The sequence below is a fragment of the Schistocerca piceifrons genome, chromosome 1 (assembly GCF_021461385.2).
Source record: "Schistocerca piceifrons isolate TAMUIC-IGC-003096 chromosome 1, iqSchPice1.1, whole genome shotgun sequence".
In the NCBI taxonomy this organism is placed as follows: domain Eukaryota; kingdom Metazoa; phylum Arthropoda; class Insecta; order Orthoptera; family Acrididae; genus Schistocerca; species Schistocerca piceifrons.
The window spans coordinates 838,470,128-838,490,343 of NC_060138.1; positions in this window are offsets into that span (position 1 = coordinate 838,470,128).

Below are 20,216 nucleotides of genomic sequence, written 5' to 3' on the forward strand. Positions count from 1 at the left end.
GTGGTTTTCCTACACCGTATCGACATAGTAATGTATTGTGTTTTTTGCGCTTCCATATTTCTATGTACACTATGTGATCAAAAGTATCCGGACACCTGGCTGAAAATGACTTACAAGTTCGTGGCGCCCTCCATCGGTAATGCTGGAATTCAGTATGTTTCTGGCCCCTTGATGACAACTTCCACTCTCGCAGGGATACAGTCAGCTATCTGCTGGAAGGCTTCTTGGGGAATGGCAGCCCATTCTTCACAGAGTGTTGCACTGTGGTGAGGTATCGATGTCGGTCGGTGAGGCCTGGCATGAAGTCGGCGTTCCAAAATACCCCAAAGGTGTTGTACAGGATTCAGGTCAGGACTCTGTGCAGGTCAGTCCATTACAGGGATGTTAGTGTCGTGTAACCACTCCGCCACAGGCCGTGCATTATGAACAGGTGCTCGATCGTGTTGAAAAATGCAATCGCCAATCCTCGAATTGCTCTTCAACACAGGCAAGCAAGAAGGTACTTAAAACATCGATGTAGTTTGTGCTGTGATAGTGCCACGCAAAACAAGCCGCTTCCATGAAAAACATGACCACACCATAACACCACCGCCTTCGAATTTTACTGTTGGCACTACACACGCTGGCAGACGACGTTCGCCGGGCATTCGCCATACCCATACCCTGCCATCGGATCGGCACATTGTGTACCGTGATTCATCACACAACGTTTTTCCACGGTTCAATCGTACAATATTTATGCTCCTTACACCAAGCGAGACGTAGTTTGGCATTTACTGGCGTGATGTGTGGCTTATGAGCAGCTGCTCGACCATGAAATCCAAGTTTTCTCTCCTCCCGCCTAACTTGCAGTGGATCCTGATGCAGTCTGGAATTCCTGTGTGATGGTCTGCATAGATGTCTGCCTATTACACATTACGGCCCTCTTCAACTGTCGGCGGTCTCTGTCAGTCAACAGACGAGGTCAGCCTGTACGCTTTTGTGCTGTACGTGTCCCTTCACATTTTCACTTCACTATCACATCGGAAACAGTTTACCTAGAGATGTTTAGGAGTGTGGAAATCTCGCGTACAAACGTATGACACAAGTGACACCCAATCATCTGACCATGTTCGAAGTTCGTGAGCTCCGCGGAGCGCCCCATTCTGCTCTCTCACGATGTCTAATGACTACTGAGGTCGCTGATATAGAGTACCTGGCAGTAGGGGGCAACTCAATGCACGTAATATGAAAAACGTGTGTTTCTGGGGGTGTCCAGATACCTTTGATCACATAGTGTAGCCGGCCGCTGTGGCCGGGCGGCTCTAGGCGCTTCAGTCCGGAACCGCGCTGCTGCTACGGACGCAGGTTCGAATCCTGCCTCGGGCATGGGTGTGTGTGATGTCCTTAGGTTAATTAGGTTTAAGGAGTTATAAGGGACTGATGACCTCAGATGTTAAGTCCCATAGTGCTCAGAGCCACATAGTGTTCATCGATTCAATGTTATTAGCACTTTACGATGGAGACTCAACTACCTACATTTCATTAGCCCTGAGGGTATGTCCTTCAGTAGGCGACAAAACGCTAGGTAGAAAATTATACATTTGATCGCAGCCTAATTTTCAGAAAATCAGTGTCGCCGCTGGCGGATAAATGTCGCAAAACTTTGTGAATGGGAGCAAATTCCACTCTGGTGTCAGTGATGGAGATACTCTGTTTCATGAGGACGGTACCTATGCACACATTTTTCGTGTGGTCCAAGGCGTTCTCTAGGATGTTCATCAGGTCCCTGAAGAGCACAATTACGAGGCACGTTCCTGTTTCATATGTCTGGATGACATCTGGTACGATTATCATATTAACCGATTGCGACAACAGGAGGAAGTAACGTGGAACTTTAGCTCCCAAGATTACGTTCGCCAGCTCTGCTGTCGTCTGTAGACACAACTGTATTTTGTTAGAGTATATGACTCTGCGATTAATATTGAATTCGGAATATTACAATAACAAAACGTCATTCGTGAAGAAACATTGTTCAAAGGTGTCGACTGTTTTCCGTTCTCTACTAGAGCATTCACGAGCAACAGTGCTATGCCTTCCTTCATTATTAGGCATCTGATATAAGTTGAATGACACAGGGCCCTGCACGACATATTTGCTTTTCACCTGTCCCTGTCGGAAGCTAACTCTTGCCATTCTGTTAATTTACAGAAAGTTTCAGCGTTTGCAGATTGTTCATCTCGCTATCCTGTTCAGAGCCTTCTTACAGGAAGTGGTGGCAAATGTTTCATTAAACAGTCACGAGTCCTTGTTTTCTGCCTGTGGTATGTAGCCTGTTCTCTTTTTTTTCCTGGCTGTATTACATTGTTCGGTACGTTAGCAGATATATTCAATCTTTATGAATCTTCATATGCCACAGTCAGGTACTTCTGAAAGGCAAGAAAACTAAATAACGATGCAGAGGTAAAGTGACGAAGTTCGTTGAAGGAAAGAGCAGTTCATATCAGAGAAGAATATACGACGATCTGTATAGCAGAGGGATACTGCGCTTTAACGGCTGCGGTGCCCTTTGGATAACGCTCAAGTACGTGCTGTGAATGCTACCGTTTCGCAAGAAATTTCAGTGCAAGGCAGCTAGGCCAACGTGCGAGCTGTCTACAAGGTTGTCTCAGTTTTCATCTTTCCCGTATTTTCTCTGTGTATACAGTCTCTATTTTTCCTAATCTGAATGTTACTGTAGTTGAAAATTAAATTATAAATCAACTTCAGTATTTTTCCTTACTTTCTTCTGTTCGTTGCGTTCGATACAACAATTTCATCAATGTAGAATCAACTGGACACTACATTTGAGAATGTGCTAGGCAAAAAAGAAATAATTGTATCCTGTTTCATAACCGGCCTACATCTGTCTTATTTAGATGTACTAAGATTCTTTAGATTCAGGTAGAACATTCCGCCAAAAGTTCTTCCAGAACTCAACTTGACAAAGTAGAGCTGCAAGGATGTTCATAGTAGTGGACATTTACCATTTTGATAATTTGGGCAACATCGCTTGCTCGTAACTTGAAGTTTCAGAATCAAAGAATGCAGAATAATCTGCATTTGTTTGAGTTTCAGTCCTGTACGTCACCTATAAAGTGTCGCAAATGATAGAAATTAGATTATTTTGGAGAATTAGAGTATCGGAAGACAAAGACGCATAGACTGGAGTTGGATGTCAACTGAAAACTGAAGAGGGCAAGTGTTTCTCTTCAGGTGACCCCTGATTGTGGTCTTTAATCCGAAGACTACTTTTATGCTTATCTCCATGCTAAGTTTCTTCATCTCCCAGTTCAACCTTCATCCACTTAAACCTGCTTGTGTATTGAACTGGGGACCTAGAAACGACGGAGAGGCTTCGTCCCGCCCTAGCCCTCAGTGATTCACAACCCCACAACAGGCCACAGCAGTCCACCCACCCCACCACCCCTCCCCACCCCCTGGGAACGGCTCATACCAGACAAGTGTACCCCAAATGTTTGCATGGAAGAGTAATTATGGTGTGCGCATACGTGGAGACAGTGTTTGCGCAGCAATCGCTGACATAGTGTAAATGAGACGGGTTAAGGGGAACCAGTCCGTACTCGCTGAGGCAGATGGAAAACCGCCTTAAAAACCATCCACAGGCTGACCGGCACACAGGACCTCGTCACTAATCCGCCGGGCTGATTAGTGCTGGGGAACAGCACGCCTTGCCGCGCGGGAAGCAGCGCGCTAGACCGCGCGGGTGATTAAACCTGCTTACTACCGTAAATTTCTTTTCTTCCCAGATGGATTCTGCGCCTCTTCAATATGAATATTAACAAGATAACCATTGCAGCTGTTATTTTCAGTGCATTTACTCAACCACGACCGATTTCTTTCTCTACGAACATCCTTCAGTTGACAAAGCGACAGAAATGTGCCGATGTCACGATTTAAAATGCCTAATCTCCCAATAAAAGGTAGGCTGTAGGAAGCGGTGACATGTGAATTAGAACTCTGAAACGCTTTTAGCAATTTAGGTGTGGAATGCAAAGTTTGCTGGACCACTAGGCAGACTGGCGCCAGCCATGATGACATCTCTCCTGCAGTGTTGGATTTTGTGGGACGACAAGTCGCAGGGAAACTATCCATTAAGTACTGTGATGTGGATCTTTATCTGGCTTGCTGAAGACTGTATTCTGCCAAGAAATTATTTGTTTTTGCACATGAAGGTAAACTAAATGTTCTGTATACAACCAAGTTTTATGATAAATTAATATCAGAATGAATTTTTAAAAAATTGTACTTTATAATCTAATATTTGTGTTTATATTTTTTAAAACATATAAATAAACCAATGACATAAGTAAGCAGGCGGGCAACGCCGGACAACAAGCTTGTGGTAAATAATATACGAAAGGTCAGGAGCAGGTACTGCTCTATTCAGTTAAGATTTTGCGCGATTTCTCCGTTACATTTGGCAACATAAGGAATGTACAGGATGGCAACCAGTCAAGGAATATTTTACGGAATTTGTTTAAAAATAATTATTTCAAAGGCCCAGTGGAATCTTTACAAGTTTTCTCCCAGAGTAATTCACGCCGTGTCTACGTGACACAAGTCGCTTGCCTTTCAAAACCAAGGCGGTTCTGTCCAGTTAAAGCTACTGACAAGAGACGCCCTGAGCTTTCTGCTGAAACTGGTAGCGAATTCACGACATTGGTTTTAGCCAATAGCGTGCACGGGATACAGGACACGTGTGCGGACGCTGGAGTGTTCTGCGGTGCGGAACACAGTTGCTTTTCTTTCTTGTAATCCAGACCTCGAGCATAACAGACGTCTTTCACGACCGGCCACCAACGTAAGTTAATATGAACCGTTGCCCATTTTAATTAATTGTTCGACCTCCTAGACTGGCCTAAACCTGCTAACTTTCGGCCCTGGGCGCACCCTTTGTACTCCGTGTATTGAAATATATCCTCTTTATTGTACTTAATTTCCTGATTTGTCATTTAACGGCAGCCCTGGATGGCCACTATCAAATCCTGACTGCTCGACCTCCTGCACACTGCCGCCACGAGGCATATTTAACGACCTCCTTCCTCCTTCCCTGCCATTTTATACATTAACATTGGTGTCAGAAGTTTCTCTCCCCATCCCCAAACCACGTACTCTTTTGCAGGAAGAATAAATGAAAATCGGAATACCATCTTAGATTTTGTGGACCTGGAGAACGCTTTCGATAACGTAAGGAAGAGTAGGACGTCTGAAATTCTGAGAGAATGGCTGAAGGCTCAAGGAAAAGATGAGCAATATACAGTACGTTCAGGAACAAAGAGGTAACAATAAGAGTGGAAGAAAACAAGAACGAAGTCCTCAAACTGAAATGGATATAAGAATGGGATGCACTTCTTCGTCTTGTATATTTCATGTTTTCTGTTCGTAATTTTCTGTCAACCAGAGTTCTTAGTTCAGCACTGTAGCGATCTTCTGCTCTCTGTGGAACTGTTCACGTGGCTAACGTCTTTGGTTCGCATTGCTTTATGAAGAATAAAGAGCAGATTTTTACAGAGCCTACAGGCGTGCAAACGATTGTGGATTGAGTACGCCACATTGCCAATTGTAATTTAATGTGAATATACTATTGAAGAGCAATAAACGGCTCACATGACATACCTGGTGACATTTGAATTGAAATTGACCTTTACATGTACTGGTAGTGTGCAGAAAAAGAAATCAGGAACTTCGAGAACCACCAAGACATCAGGAAACTTCGAGAAATTAAGGCTGGCTATTTTGATTTTCCCAGCCGACCTGCGAGCAAACATGCTGCTACTCCTGCATTTTCTGATCGCACAGTGAGACGAATTCTTCATGACGACTTCAAACTTCATCCATACAAACTGGCAGTGACGCACACTCTTAAACCACGCGATTTTGTTTCACGAAAGAATCCGTCTCAAGCCTTGATCGAAAACCTGCCTCATGACGCTCTTTGAGTTCTTTAGCGACGAAGCACATTTTCATTTGTCTGCCTGCATGAATAAACAAAACATGCGATATTGGAGAGGCACGAAGCCCCGAAAACTTCCTGGGCTGCTCCTGCTTACAGAACGTGTGACTGTTCGGTGTGCATTATCTAAAATTGGCATTACTGGCCAATCGTTTTTCGAAGAGAATTTTGCGCGTTATCTTCAGATGATTGAGCTGGTTTTCTTCCAGAAACTGAAGAAATGGGTGTGAGGGATGTCTGGTTCCTGTCGGAACGGCTCCATGGCTCACACGGCACGAACGTCAATGATTCTCTTCCTCGAACACTTTCCCGACCGTCTCGCCTCTTTGAAGGGTGATCTTCAGTGGCCAGCACGCTCGCCAGATTTAGCCCCCTGTGACTTTTTCTTACGGGGCTATCTGAAATCATTCGTGTATACCAGTCATCCAAGGATCCTTCCTGAACCTCGAAACAGTATTCGTGTTGCTATTGTTTACACAGAGACATACTAAACAAAATGGGCCGAAACTTTCGATTTCAAATCTCCAAATGCAATGAGCAGAACGGAGGCCACCTTAAAGACATAATTATCAGAAGCTTATGAAATAAAACTTCAAAAGGCAAAAGCAGTGACCCACATAATTACAGATCAATCTCCTAAACATCAAGTTTGCACAAATTTCTCGAACACATTCTGAGTTCGAATATAATAAATTTACTTGAGACAGAAAAGTTTCTCTCCACAAATCAGCACGGATTTAGATAGCATCGCTCGTGTGAAACTCGGCTCTCCCTTTTCTCACACAATATCCTATGAACCATGGATGGAATGTAACAAGCAGATTTCACATGGCTAGATTTCCGGGAAGGATCTGACACGATGCCGCACTGCAGACTGTTGAATGTCCGAGAATACGGAGCGGTATTCCAGGTATTTGAATGGCTCGAGGACTTCTTAAGTAACAGAACCCAGTGAGCTGTCCTGGACTGCAAGTGTTTACCAGAGACAAGGGTATCGTCAGGAGTGTCCCAGAGAAGTGAGGTAGGACCGCTAGCCTACCGTTACCTATACACATAAATGACCCTACAGACTGGATGAGTAGTAATCTGCGGCTGTTTGCTCATGATGCTGTGATGTACGAGAAAGGGTCGTCGTTGAGTGACTGTAGGAACACACAAGATGATTTAGACCAAATTTCTAGTTGGTTTCATGAATGGCAGCTTGCTCTACATGTAGAAAAATGTAAGTTAATGCCTATGAGTAGGAAAAAAAGTCCTGTAACGTTCGAATATGGAATTAGTAGATTGCAGATTCACAGGGCCACTTCGATTAAATATCTAGGCGCAACGATGCAAAGTGATATGAAATCGAAGGAGTACTTCAGGTTGCTAGTAAGGAAAACGAATGCTCGACTTCGTTTTATTTGGAGAATTTTGGGAAAAAGTAGCTCGTTCATAAAGGAGACGGCATATAGATCGCTAGTTCGACCCATTCTTGAGTACTGTTCTAGTGCTTCGGATCCCCACCAGGTCGGATTAACGGAAGACATCGAAACAATTGAGAGGCGAGCTGCTAGATTTGTTACCGGTAGCTTTGATCAGCGTGCAAGTATTACGGAGATGCTTCGTGAATTCCAATGGGAATCCCCGGAGGGAAGACGATGTTTTTTCTACAATGCACTATTGAGAAAATTCAGAGAACCAGTATTTGAGGCCGACTAAACAACGACTCTACTGCCCCCAACTTACATTTCGCGTAAGGACCACGAACATAACATGCGAGAAATTAGGGCTCATACAGAGGCTCTTAGACAGTTGTCTTTCCCTCGCTCTATTTACAAGTGGAAGAGTAGAGAAAATGAGTAACAGTGGAACAGGGTACCCTCCGGTATGCGTCATACGGTGGTTTGCCGAGTATGTATGAAGATGTAGATGTAATGAAGATAAATGTACCTCTATATAAAGAAAGAGAAATAATTGATATCTCCAATGCTTAATGCTTTATGATTTTTTTAAATAAGTAAGTTTCCGTGCTACACCCTGTGGTTTCCACTAATTACACCGATCATAAATCGCCTAACTGGCACGTCCTGCATACGATGTAACTGCTGCATTTACCAACCACCGATTTTAATTTTATGGGACAATTCTGAAAGAATTAATTGAAGTGGTATATAATAACTGAAATAATCAAAAGCCAACAACAATAGTATTAGAATGTAGAATTATTGTCCCTACTGATCAGTCAGTACATCGAAGGAGCAATGACGGAAATAAAACAAACGTTCTAGTATGGGATTAAAATTCAAAGTGAAAGGCAATCACCTGTAAGAATCGCGGATTGTACTGGTATCCACAGTGAAAGTGAAGAATGATTACGGGACCTATTGAATGGAAGTAACTGTCTAACGGGTACATAACATGGATTCAGAGAAAACCGAAGGACGACAGTAATGAAGAGTAGCAGAAATGAGATTAGCGATAAACGTAACATCGAAATCAGGGACAAGAAGTAGAGGATGTGTAGGAAGTCTGCTACCTTGGAAACACATGACGGACGTAGCACGAAGTACACAAAAAACAGAACAGCAGAGGCAAAAAGGGCATTCTTAAGCAAAAGAGGACTGCTAGCATCAAACAGAGGTCACAATTTGAGAAAGATATTTACATCTGAAGCACGAATGGTAGTGAATCGTGTGCTTTAATAACACCGGAAAGTAGAGAATGTAAGAGTTTGTGATGTTATGTTATGGAAGGACGTCGAAAATTAAGTGGACTGATAAGATAGGGAATGAGGAGGTTCCCCATAGAATCGCCGAAAAAAGGACCGTATGGAAAAGGCTGACAAGGAGACGGGACTGGGTGATAGGTCATGTGTTAGTACATCAGGGAATAACACGCATGGCACTAGAGTCACCTGTAGAGGGTAAAAACTTCAGGGGGTGATTGGAATACAGTCAAGGTATAACTGAAATGAAGAGGTCAGCACAATAGAGGAATTCGTGGAGGGCCTCAATGAACCAGTTAGAAGACTGACAACTAAAAACCAAACAAAACCTATTCTTTCTAGTGCCAATGAAACTGTTCCTGTATTCCTTAGCAAATGTTTCGCTAAGCTGTTCCTTCTTGTGGTAACTGTCATCTGCAGCCTTAGTTTGTCTTCTACTCTTTCGAGTGCCCTATGATTTTGCACTTCGTGTTTCCACTTAACTTTTAATATTCTTCTCGTCTACGAAAATTCAGTTACTTACAGCTTTTCCTTCCTAAACTTTTCCACCTTTCTCTTCCATACATTGCTGTGTTAAAGAAATAAACTTTCAGGAACTTCTTGAATTCTAAGACATTGTTTGACAGCAGCTATGGTCTTTTGTTGTAAAATCTTTCCGCATCCGTGTCTGCTTACTGCTCCTAGCTTTTCTTGAATAATCTTCATTTTTAGATACGATTCTTCCTACCATTCTTGTGTACGTGGATTTTGATGATAAGTAAATGATTATCCTATTTTATGCTATCCCTCACCTTAGACTTGTTAGGTCTCGACTTATAATCTGTACCAACAAGGGAAATTCCCCATCGCTCCCCTTCCTTAGATTTAGTGGTAAGAGGACTCAGTGGACAGCCCGCGAAAAACTGAACACAGGTCTAGCATGAAAACAGGAAGAAGGAGTACTGAATTGTAAAAAAACAAAAAAACAAAAATAGCAACAGTGAACGATCCAATACAGAAATACCAACATAAAGGAAGCTGAGATAGTAATGGTGTCGTGGTGAAGGATCATGGTATTGGACCGCCAAGCTGGCGAGCCTAATTCAAACCTCCTTCGTGCCACAAACTTTTTTTTCGCTGTTCGCTGCATTCAAATTTGTATCTGCGTCGTGGTGTAACGTTCGTTTGCAACAGCGAGGTATAAGGAAGGAACCTTTAACGGCTGCACAACTATTCTGTTAGCAGCCGAAAGGAAGTACCGAGCGAGGTGGCGCAGTGGTTAGCACACTGGACTCGCATTCGGGAGGACGACGGTTCAATCCCGTCTCCAACCATCCTGATTTAGGTTTTCCGTGATTTCCCTAAATCGTTTCAGGCAAATGCCGGGATGGTTCCTTTGAAAGGGCACGGCCGATTTCCTTCCCAATCCTTCCCTAACCCGAGCTTGCGCTCCGTCTCTAATGACCTCGTTGTCGACGGGACGTTAAACACGAACTACCTACCTACCTACCGAAAGGAAGTGTCAATCGAATTGGAACCGCGAACGTTTGATGACAAGGCGAAAAGTAAGCCGAATCCTCCACCGGAAAACACGTATGGTGTGTCATACACGACTCTAGCGACAGTACGTGTGTCATATGATAGGAATCGCTTATCGACGCACCTAATATGAACGGTCGCAGGTTCGAATCCTGCCTCGGGCATGGATGTGTGTGATGTCCTTAGGTTAGTTAGGTTTAAATAGTTCTAAGTCTATGGGACTGATGACCTCAGATGTTAAGTCTCATACTGCTTAAAGCTATCTGAAGCATTTGAATCTTGAATTCTTTTCTTGTAACATAGTTGGCACCCGTTTATTTTCTTTTCATTTCTGTGAGACGTCTATATGGCACCTCGCCTGCTCAGTGTATAGTATGAGAACTGCCAAGACTACAGAAAGAGAAGAAGCATTTCAGTGACCGTACAGGCAGTTCATAATACTATGAAAAAAAAATTAATATCAACGGCACAAAGGAGTTATGAACGCAGCTCGTCCCCTTTACAGTTCAACACCGTGACCACTTGACGACGGCACGGCTTTTTATCTGCGCTCAGTATTACGCTTGTTAAGCATGGACCGTTCACTGTTATTAATTTTTTTTTTGACACTTCAGCACACCTTGTTCCTGTTTTCGTGCTTGATTGCGTTCAGTTTTTGACGGGCTACCCACTTAGCCATGTTACCACTAAATCCGAGGGGGATGTGAGGGAGAATTTCCGTTGTAAGTATGCATCGAGTCTCATCAGCAGAGCTTCTAAGCCTTCGGTTCTCTCGTGCAGATGGGCTATATCGCGAGCGAACCTTAGTGTTGGCAGATCTTCCCGCTGTGCTATGGTTCTTCTACGTCCAAGTCAAATAACAAGAACGATGAAACGAAAGTTCGTCCTACACCTTCCTTATCACAAAATGATGCTTCTTAATTGATTACTTTTATTACTTCACCTTGTCCTTTTTTTTAATGTGGTTTCGTATCTCAATCGGCAAAAACGGAATCCTTATAGGAGCACATTGTAGTCTGTATCTCTGTCTGACTGCTAAAATCCATTTTTCTCAGGAACGAACAGACGTATCAAATTTAAATTTATGTTACATACCAAGGTCTACAGTCCCCTGGTAATGTAAAAAATTGAAGTACTTAGGTCAATGTAATCAAAAGATATGGCCATTTACGTCAGATATTTTGACACTCGCAAATTCACTCATCAAAACCTATGGCGAGCTTCCCGTTAACCCAGAATCATCAAATTTGGATAGCAGCGAGGTTTCAAGTATAACCAAAACAAAACCTCCGGAAGTTGCTAATGTGTAATTATATCGCACGAAAAAAAATTTTGTCATTTGTAATCACAATGGCTGTCTGTCCGTCCGTCTGTTACGACCCTTTTTCTCAGGACGTAGACGTATCAAGTTGGAATTTATGTCACATACTAAGGTCTGCGTTTCCTCGGCGGCATAATAAATACTAGCTTTCAAGTCAATGTAGTCAAAAGACACGGCGATTTATGTTGCATATTTTGGTACTCGCAAACTCACTTTTCAAAATAAGCAGGGTACTTCCGACTGGTCTAGAATCACGAAATTCTCCGAGGAGGAAGGTTTCACAGTACAACTACAAGAAAAAATCCGAAAAATGCTAATTTGTAACTATATTACACAAAAAATTTCCTTTTCCAATTGTTATCCAACCTCAAACTTGACATTAAAATATTCTCGGAAGTCTTGGAACCCCTGGGACCGACATCTTGCCGGTATCAATGCCGGTAACAGGTAAAAAATTGTCGAAATTCTCTTTGCCCGGAGTGTACGAAGTGTGTGTACAGAGAATTAAGTTTGAACGGAACCCTCAGTGTGTGAGTGCTACAGACATCTGGTTTTTTTTTTTTTTTAGGTACTGTAGATCATTCGTCTTTCCTTACGATCCCCATTATTGTCAGAATTTAAGGGGACACTGTACGTGAAATTCGTTGAAATGTGACATTTTCTGTTTTCTACTCGATAATGTACTTTGGACTTCCTTGAACATTTTGGTATGTAATGCATTAAGATCAGACAATTGTGAGACCTTCAAATAATATTTTGAATGTTGACAACACAAAACTGTCTGATGGCGAGACAATAAAATGTGCTGGAAAGCTAACGGACAAAGTAATTGATGAATTACACGAATATTACGGGAAGGCCATTAGAGATAATTATGACAATTTAAAGAAGATTAAAAGAGCTGTGTGGAGCACTTTATTTCATCAAACATCAACCGATGAAAAGCCATGTCATGCTTTGTGTCCACTTCCACCAAAAACTTGGTGTAAATGTAGGCAAGCTTGTAGTGGGACGAAATTAAACGTCACCCATCCACCAAGTCAGCCCAGTTTGCAGGTGACTATAAGTTTAATTTAGTTTTTGTTTATGTGTTTTCTTATTATTTGTAATAAATGTGAATTATCTAAAAGTTTTGTATTTTTTTATGTGTTTCATGTACGGAGAGATCGGCGCAACGAACGGGGACAGCATCTTCGTTGCCGCGACCAGAGAGGAAATTGCTGGCCGCTATACGTCGCGGGTCGACAGCCAAGGAGCAACAGAAGATCCTGGAACCGAGTTGTTGCGTCGTGTTTCTAAAAAATTAAAAATGAATTTTTATACTCTTTTTGTACAACAATGACGTCATAATGATCTTAATCTTATTAAAATGTTAGTCACTGTCTGTCAACGCTCATGTTCACATCTGTATGCGTAGGAAGCTAATAAAATAGTGTATGCTATTAAAGTTGAAACACGTGTCTTGAAGATTTATTTATGAAGAATTGTGTGAACGGATTAATAATATATTTGACAAGATTAGTAATTCTTACGTCGTTCACCGAAACTTTGAATTTAAAAAGTTTATTTAATGTGTGATTCTGATATCGATCAGATCAAGATAACGTGTGTCGATATAATTTTCTGAGGAGAAACAAACGAAATTTAAATTCGAAAAAGTTACGAAAACCAATTGGCCCGAGTGATGTAATTCTTTGCATACGACTCAACGGATGTTTTACAGTTTCGTTCAAGAACCATTCTAGGACAATTTAAAAAGAATATGAATCATTTTTGAAGTGGGTTGTAACTGACGTGGGTGACGAAGTCTGCACATGGTCATACATATATCAAACGAAAACCTAAAGGCGTCGTTACACCGCACCGTGGCGACCTTAGAAACAGGACTTGTGTGCAACTAAGGCACACAGGTACGAAACAAAGCATCAAGAGTCCTTCGGAAGTCAACGCGAGTTTTCGTGGAGCCTTCACCAGCCAGCGGCGACGTCGCGGGTGTGGGCATCTGACGGAGTGCAGCCAAGCAGTACGGTCACGCAGTTGTTCCACGAGAAGGCGCGTCAGTTGGGCAGCAGCTGAACGCTGCAAACCCCGACAACCTTTTTTCTCCCTAAACTAATAGGCCCAGTACGTCAGCTGCGGGGCGTTCCTCCGGCTGGTATTAGAGGTGTTGCTGAGGGCTTCGCCTGTCTACGGCGGTGCCGGGCGTGGTTGCAGCCAGCGACATTTCCGGTGTTCGACTCAGCGTCCGGCCGGTTGCGGAAGCGGGGTCGCAGCATCTCAGCGGCTGCATCGACGGCTGTTACATCTGCAGCCCATAGCAGCACACTAATCATCGAGAACTACAAATTACAATATTAGTGTCCGGTGAGTTTGTTTCAAGTTGGAAGTGGAGTGTTGTATATAGGAAGTGTGCTTTTATAGGATTGTTGATTCCAAGTCTGCGTGTGTAAATAGTTAATATTTTACAATAATGTCGGGAAGTGAAATGTCAGACGAAGAGCAATCTATGTCCGATAGGAGCATGAGATCCCTTTTTAGGGCGATCGCTAAATTGAAACAATCTAACGAAGAATCTACTGCTAGATTAAAAGAGGAATTAAAACAGGCTAACGAGGAATCTACTGCTAGATTGAAACAGGAATTAAGACAATCTAACGAGGAATCTACTGCTAGATTAAAAGAGGAACTAAAACAGGAATTAAAACAGTCTAACGAAGAATCTACTGCTAGATTAAAACAGTCTAACGAAGAATCTATGGCTAGATTAAAACAGTCTAACGAAGAATCTATGGCTAGATTAAAACAGTCTAACGAGGAATCTACTGCTAGATTGAAACAGGAACTAAAACAGGAATTAAAACAGTCTAACGAGGAATCTACTGCTAGACTTAAAGGGGAGCTAACAAAATCAACAGACAGGTTGCAGGAATATCTTAATGAAACCAGTCGAGAATTAAGTGATAAAATAGAGTCTTCTAAAATTGAAATGCAGGAAAAATTAGTGGGACTTAGTAATAAGATTGCTGATAATTGTAAAAGGTTAGAAGAACATATCCAGGAATCGCGCGAGGAAAAAGCTCGCATGCGAAACGATATCACTGACTTAACCGAGAGACTAGATAGTGTCAATATCTTAGTTGTAAATGAAATACAGAAAAATAACAACATGTTACGAGATGAACCTTCTATGCAAACGGAAACGGTTCGTAGAGAATTATTGGAATCTATTAAAGAGGTCTCTACCAAACCTGTAGAGATTTCTTCAATAGATAATGTAGAATTAGAGATATTAACTCATCAAGTAGAAAAGGACCATACCGAAATCGAAAACATGAAATCTTTAATTACTGAAATATGCAGTAACCTTGAGACTGCCAAAGATAATAATATTGACGAAGGTACAGAGCGTTCACATCGTGAACACAGTGAAGAATCGATATTAGCTAGTCGCGTATCCAATACAGAAATGCGGATACAGGAAATTACTAAACGGTTATCGGAATTAGATAATAACGAGAACATTTCAGGTAGCAGAGGTAATAACATAATCGGAGACAACAGTCGCATCGAATTTGCTAGCACGGATGACAACAATATGAATAAGGCAATCACGGCAAGCCAATCCGATGCAACTCCGTCTCTGCCAGCTAAACAAAATCCGACTATTTCTCTCGCAGAATGTCTGGATGACATAACAACAAATTCAAATGTAGCAAGTCGATTTCCTGTATTCAAACCAGGAGGCGAACTGCACCCTATAATCTTTATAAAAGCTTTTGAAACATCATTATCTCCTAAATGGAGTAATGAAAAACGCATTCAATTTGTAATAGGACATTTAGAAGCAGAAGCTGCGGAATGGGCAGTACTGCATAGAACTGAATTCAGGGATTGGGATGATTTTGTTAAGCAGTTTAAACAAAATTATTGGTCAAGACGAAAACAACAACACTTAACTTTAGAGTTGTTAGCCCCTCCTCCATATTCTAAACGGTGGAGAGGTTATAGGAATTATTTTGAATGGAATTTAAACCGTGCTAAATTAATTGAAAGTCATCTAATGCGAGTCCTAATTAGTGGATTACCGTATTATGTAAAGGAAAGAAAAATGTTATTCTACGAATTATACAAAACCTTACTAATGGGGACGAAACAGTTAACACCCGGGGTGTGTGGTTATATTTTAACGACTTGTTGTATTGGAAAGCACAGAGGGAACACCAGAGATGGAAAATCTGCATTCCGGAAACTGTTGTGGACGAGTTAATTACTTATATTCATGAAGGTTACGGGCATTTTGGAATTCATAAATGTATTAAACATCTAATGAAGTATTATTATTTCAAAAATATGTCACGTATTGTGAGAAGTATTATTAGGGCTTGTGAAACCTGTCAAAAGGTTAAAGTTAATAACAAATCCAAGCGTTATAAATTATATGCTGTAATTCCTCGAGGTTTGTGGGATCTACTGTCATTAGATTTTTTCGGCCCTCTGCCTCGGAGTTCAGGAGGATTAACATATGTGTTTGTTGTAATGGAATGTTGGTCCAAACATGTGAAACTGTATACGTTGAAACGAGCGAATACAGCAAGCGTTATACGCTGCCTCACCCGAAATTACTTTGTTAACTGGGGCATTCCTAAACGACTTATGTCTGACAACGGTAGTGCCTTTATTAGTCAAAGATTTCAAGATATGATAAGACAATATGGAATCAAACATATCTTAATTTCGAAATATCACCCTCAAAGTAATTTAGTAGAAAGAGTCATGAAAGAATTAGGACGATTATGTAGAACTTATTGTGCACATAAACATACTCGGTGGGCCAAACTAATGCCTGAATTCGAAAAGATATTAAATGAATTGCCTCACCTAACGACGGGATTATCACCTATAGAAATTTTAGGCAAACGAATTATAGGTGAGCCTTTACTAGCTGCTTTACCTTGGCCACCAGTAAATGAGATACAACAAGATATTCCAGACGAAAAAGTTTGCGAACAGATTGTAAAAAATGCCGAACGGAGAATTAAAAGTTATAATCAACAGGCTGTAGAACCCTCATTTCAGGTAGGAGATCTTGTGTTAGTACGATCTCATCCTAAAAGTTCTAAGATCGGTAAGGAATGTAGAAAATTCTTCTTTATCTTTGAAGGTCCATATGTTGTACATAAGATTGTACATCCCAAAGCATTACTTCTTATGGAACCTTCATCAGGTGTAATTAAAGGATTATATAGTGTTGATCAAATGAAACCCTTCATTCCTAAATAAGTTAATATTTAGTGTATGTTACACACGGAAGAGCGTTCATAGTTTATTCATGTGAAGTTTTCGTGATAGTTACGTGTTATTTTAAATAAATGACAGAAAGCTTAAACATGTGTTCTACAATAATCTACTGGTACTTCAAAAAGAGAAAGATAACCAAAAGGGGGATTTATATGGAGGAAATTTTGCTCTTAGGTCAAAAGGAATTTTGCATATTTCAAATTTACTCGGATAGTAGGAACCAAAGGGGATGGTTAATAGTTTTAGGGACCATGGGCGTCCAGAGCTATATGGCTCACGAGAACATAGCAGAGTGCCTTTAATAGAGGTTTGCAATAGTGTTAATATAGAACACACCAAACGGGGCTCTCTCGCTTGTTTCTCCTAAATAAATGGCCATTACCCAACAAGGTGTCCGAAGGTAAAGAAAGCCGTGCCGAGATTCTAAAGAAAGTTTTGCTTGATTTCTTCTTGACCTCAGGCATAAATAAGGCCTTAGGGAAGAGAATGACGTAAAGTAAATAGTACTATTAGTTATTGTGAGAAACTTATTAGTAATATACATTCTTGAAAAGAATAACTCTAGTAAATAAATGAAACTGAAATTAATCTATCACAATTTGAACGCTCTGTCCTAATGTACAACGTTAAAGAACGTACTAAATTAGTATTTATTAGCAACTATTAACTGAAGAGGAGCAATCTCCCTATATTCGGTTACGAATTACCATAAGAGCACAATTAAGAGTAAATGACAAATAGTCACAACGATATCGTATTAAAAGGATTAAATCTCTCTAATAGCAAGGACTCTAGGTTACGTAAAATGTGAGGAAAATGTATTAACAGTTAAATATTGTATATTGAACAGTTTAATTTCGGTTAAAACCTGACAAACTGAGCTTGTGGGTGGGGTATGTAGTGGGACGAAATTAAACGTCACCCATCCACCAAGTCAGCCCAGTTTGCAGGTGACTATAAGTTTAATTTAGTTTTTGTTTATGTGTTTTCTTATTATTTGTAATAAATGTGAATTATCTAAAAGTTTTGTATTTTTTTATGTGTTTCATGTACGGAGAGATCGGCGCAACGAACGGGGACAGCATCTTCGTTGCCGCGACCAGAGAGGAAATTGCTGGCCGCTATACGTCGCGGGTCGACAGCCAAGGAGCAACAGAAGATCCTGGAACCGAGTTGTTGCGTCGTGTTTCTAAAAAATTAAAAATGAATTTTTATACTCTTTTTGTACAACAATGACGTCATAATGATCTTAATCTTATTAAAATGTTAGTCACTGTCTGTCAACGCTCATGTTCACATCTGTATGCGTAGGAAGCTAATAAAATAGTGTATGCTATTAAAGTTGAAACACGTGTCTTGAAGATTTATTTATGAAGAATTGTGTGAACGGATTAATAATATATTTGACAAGATTAGTAATTCTTACGTCGTTCACCGAAACTTTGAATTTAAAAAGTTTATTTAATGTGTGATTCTGATATCGATCAGATCAAGATAACGTGTGTCGATATAATTTTCTGAGGAGAAACAAACGAAATTTAAATTCGAAAAAGTTACGAAAACCAATTGGCCCGAGTGATGTAATTCTTTGCATACGACTCAACGGATGTTTTACAGTTTCGTTCAAGAACCATTCTAGGACAATTTAAAAAGAATATGAATCATTTTTGAAGTGGGTTGTAACTGACGTGGGTGACGAAGCCTGCACATGGTCATACATATATCAAACGAAAACCTAAAGGCGTCGTTACACCGCAAGCTGAATTTTCTGGCACCCTGCACGAATTTACATAAACATTCTCTTCCTTTGGCAGTAATTGAGGCAATCAAACCTATTTACAGAGAATTGGAAAATACTGAGCTGCTAAAGAAGTGTTTACATGAGAAGACCCAGAATGTGAATGAGTCCTTCAATAATGTTGTGTGGTGCCGTGTGCCTGAAAATGTATTTGTTGGCCTTGTGACTCTAAAGTCAGCAGTGTCTGATGCTGTAATAACTTTTAATGGTGGGAACTGGTTCTGGGAAAGTTAGGGGTAAGATTTGGACTGAACACAGCTAATGGACTGCGGGAACTGGATGAGCTTTGTGCACGTGAAGCAGAGTTAGCTGCTCAGCAAATGACAAAAGAAGCAAGAAAGAAAAGGAGCAGGCAACCACTGAAGAAAACACAGACTATGGGCCAGGGCAATTCTAGTGCATAAAAGACGCAGTAATGTAAGTCTGTATAAGAATTTGCAAAAAAAATTTAAATCTCAATATCTGTCAACTACATTTTTTGCAGTAAATGAGCCTTTTTCTAAAAAAAAGTACTGATGGTGAAGAGAAAAAATTTTCACAACATGCCAAGTGTGAGATTCAATACATATTGAACTAGAATAATTAAAGTATCCTGAGTTGTATTGTTTTTATGTTCATTTATTCACAAAATTCTGTCAAAAATTGAGTGGTTGAGGAAAAAAAAAAAAAAAAGATCGCGTGCCCCACAACACAATTTTAATAACAAATCTAGTTCAGAGTGTCTGGAAAGGTGCATCCAATAATTATGAAAAATTGTAAGTTGGTGTCTTAAAAAGTTTCCAAGATAATGGGTCACAAAATTTGATAATTTCATTACAATGTGTCTTTCATTAGTTTCGCAAGAGCTACGAAGATATGGTGAATTTTCTTCATTGTTCGTTCTGCTTTTCGACACGCTATCACAACCGTTTCTGCGAAATATTTACATTGTCTGGAACAAAACGAATTTTCGTCCAGGATTTCTTGAGTTTCAGTGTCAGCTGTTCTGAACATGTAAATGACCTGGTTAACGACAAAAATTGATATATGGAGCGCATGACAGTGCTACGTCTTGGGGATAAAAATATCAAGAGACTCTTGCGTAACATGGTGGCTAAAGAAGAGTTGCCTTGAGTCAGTAATGCACCACAAACAGAAGATCGTAAAGAGTAACGAAGGACCATCTGTGCGGAACTGCTTGCGCGTAACGTGGCTGACTGCGATAATTTTTTGTCGGACATCGTCACAAGCGATGAAACATGGGTTCATTACTTCGAACCGGAAACAAAACGGCAGTCCATGGAGTGACACCACACCAAAGCCACACTCAGTCGATGAAGTCATGGGGACGGTCTTCTGGCAGTCTGACGCGGTTATTGTGACTGATGTCCTCGCTCGTGGTGCAAGAATCAACTCGAAATTGAAGAAACATGTTCAGCGTGTTCGTCACCACAAAAAACGCAAACTAACTTCTTGTTCTCCGTGACACCGCAGCCCCTTACACAACTCTGTGCACCCAAGAGAAGCTCAGAAAACTTCATGCACCGTTCTTCCGCATCCACCCTACTGCCGCAATCTCACAGCTTCCGAGTTCTATCAG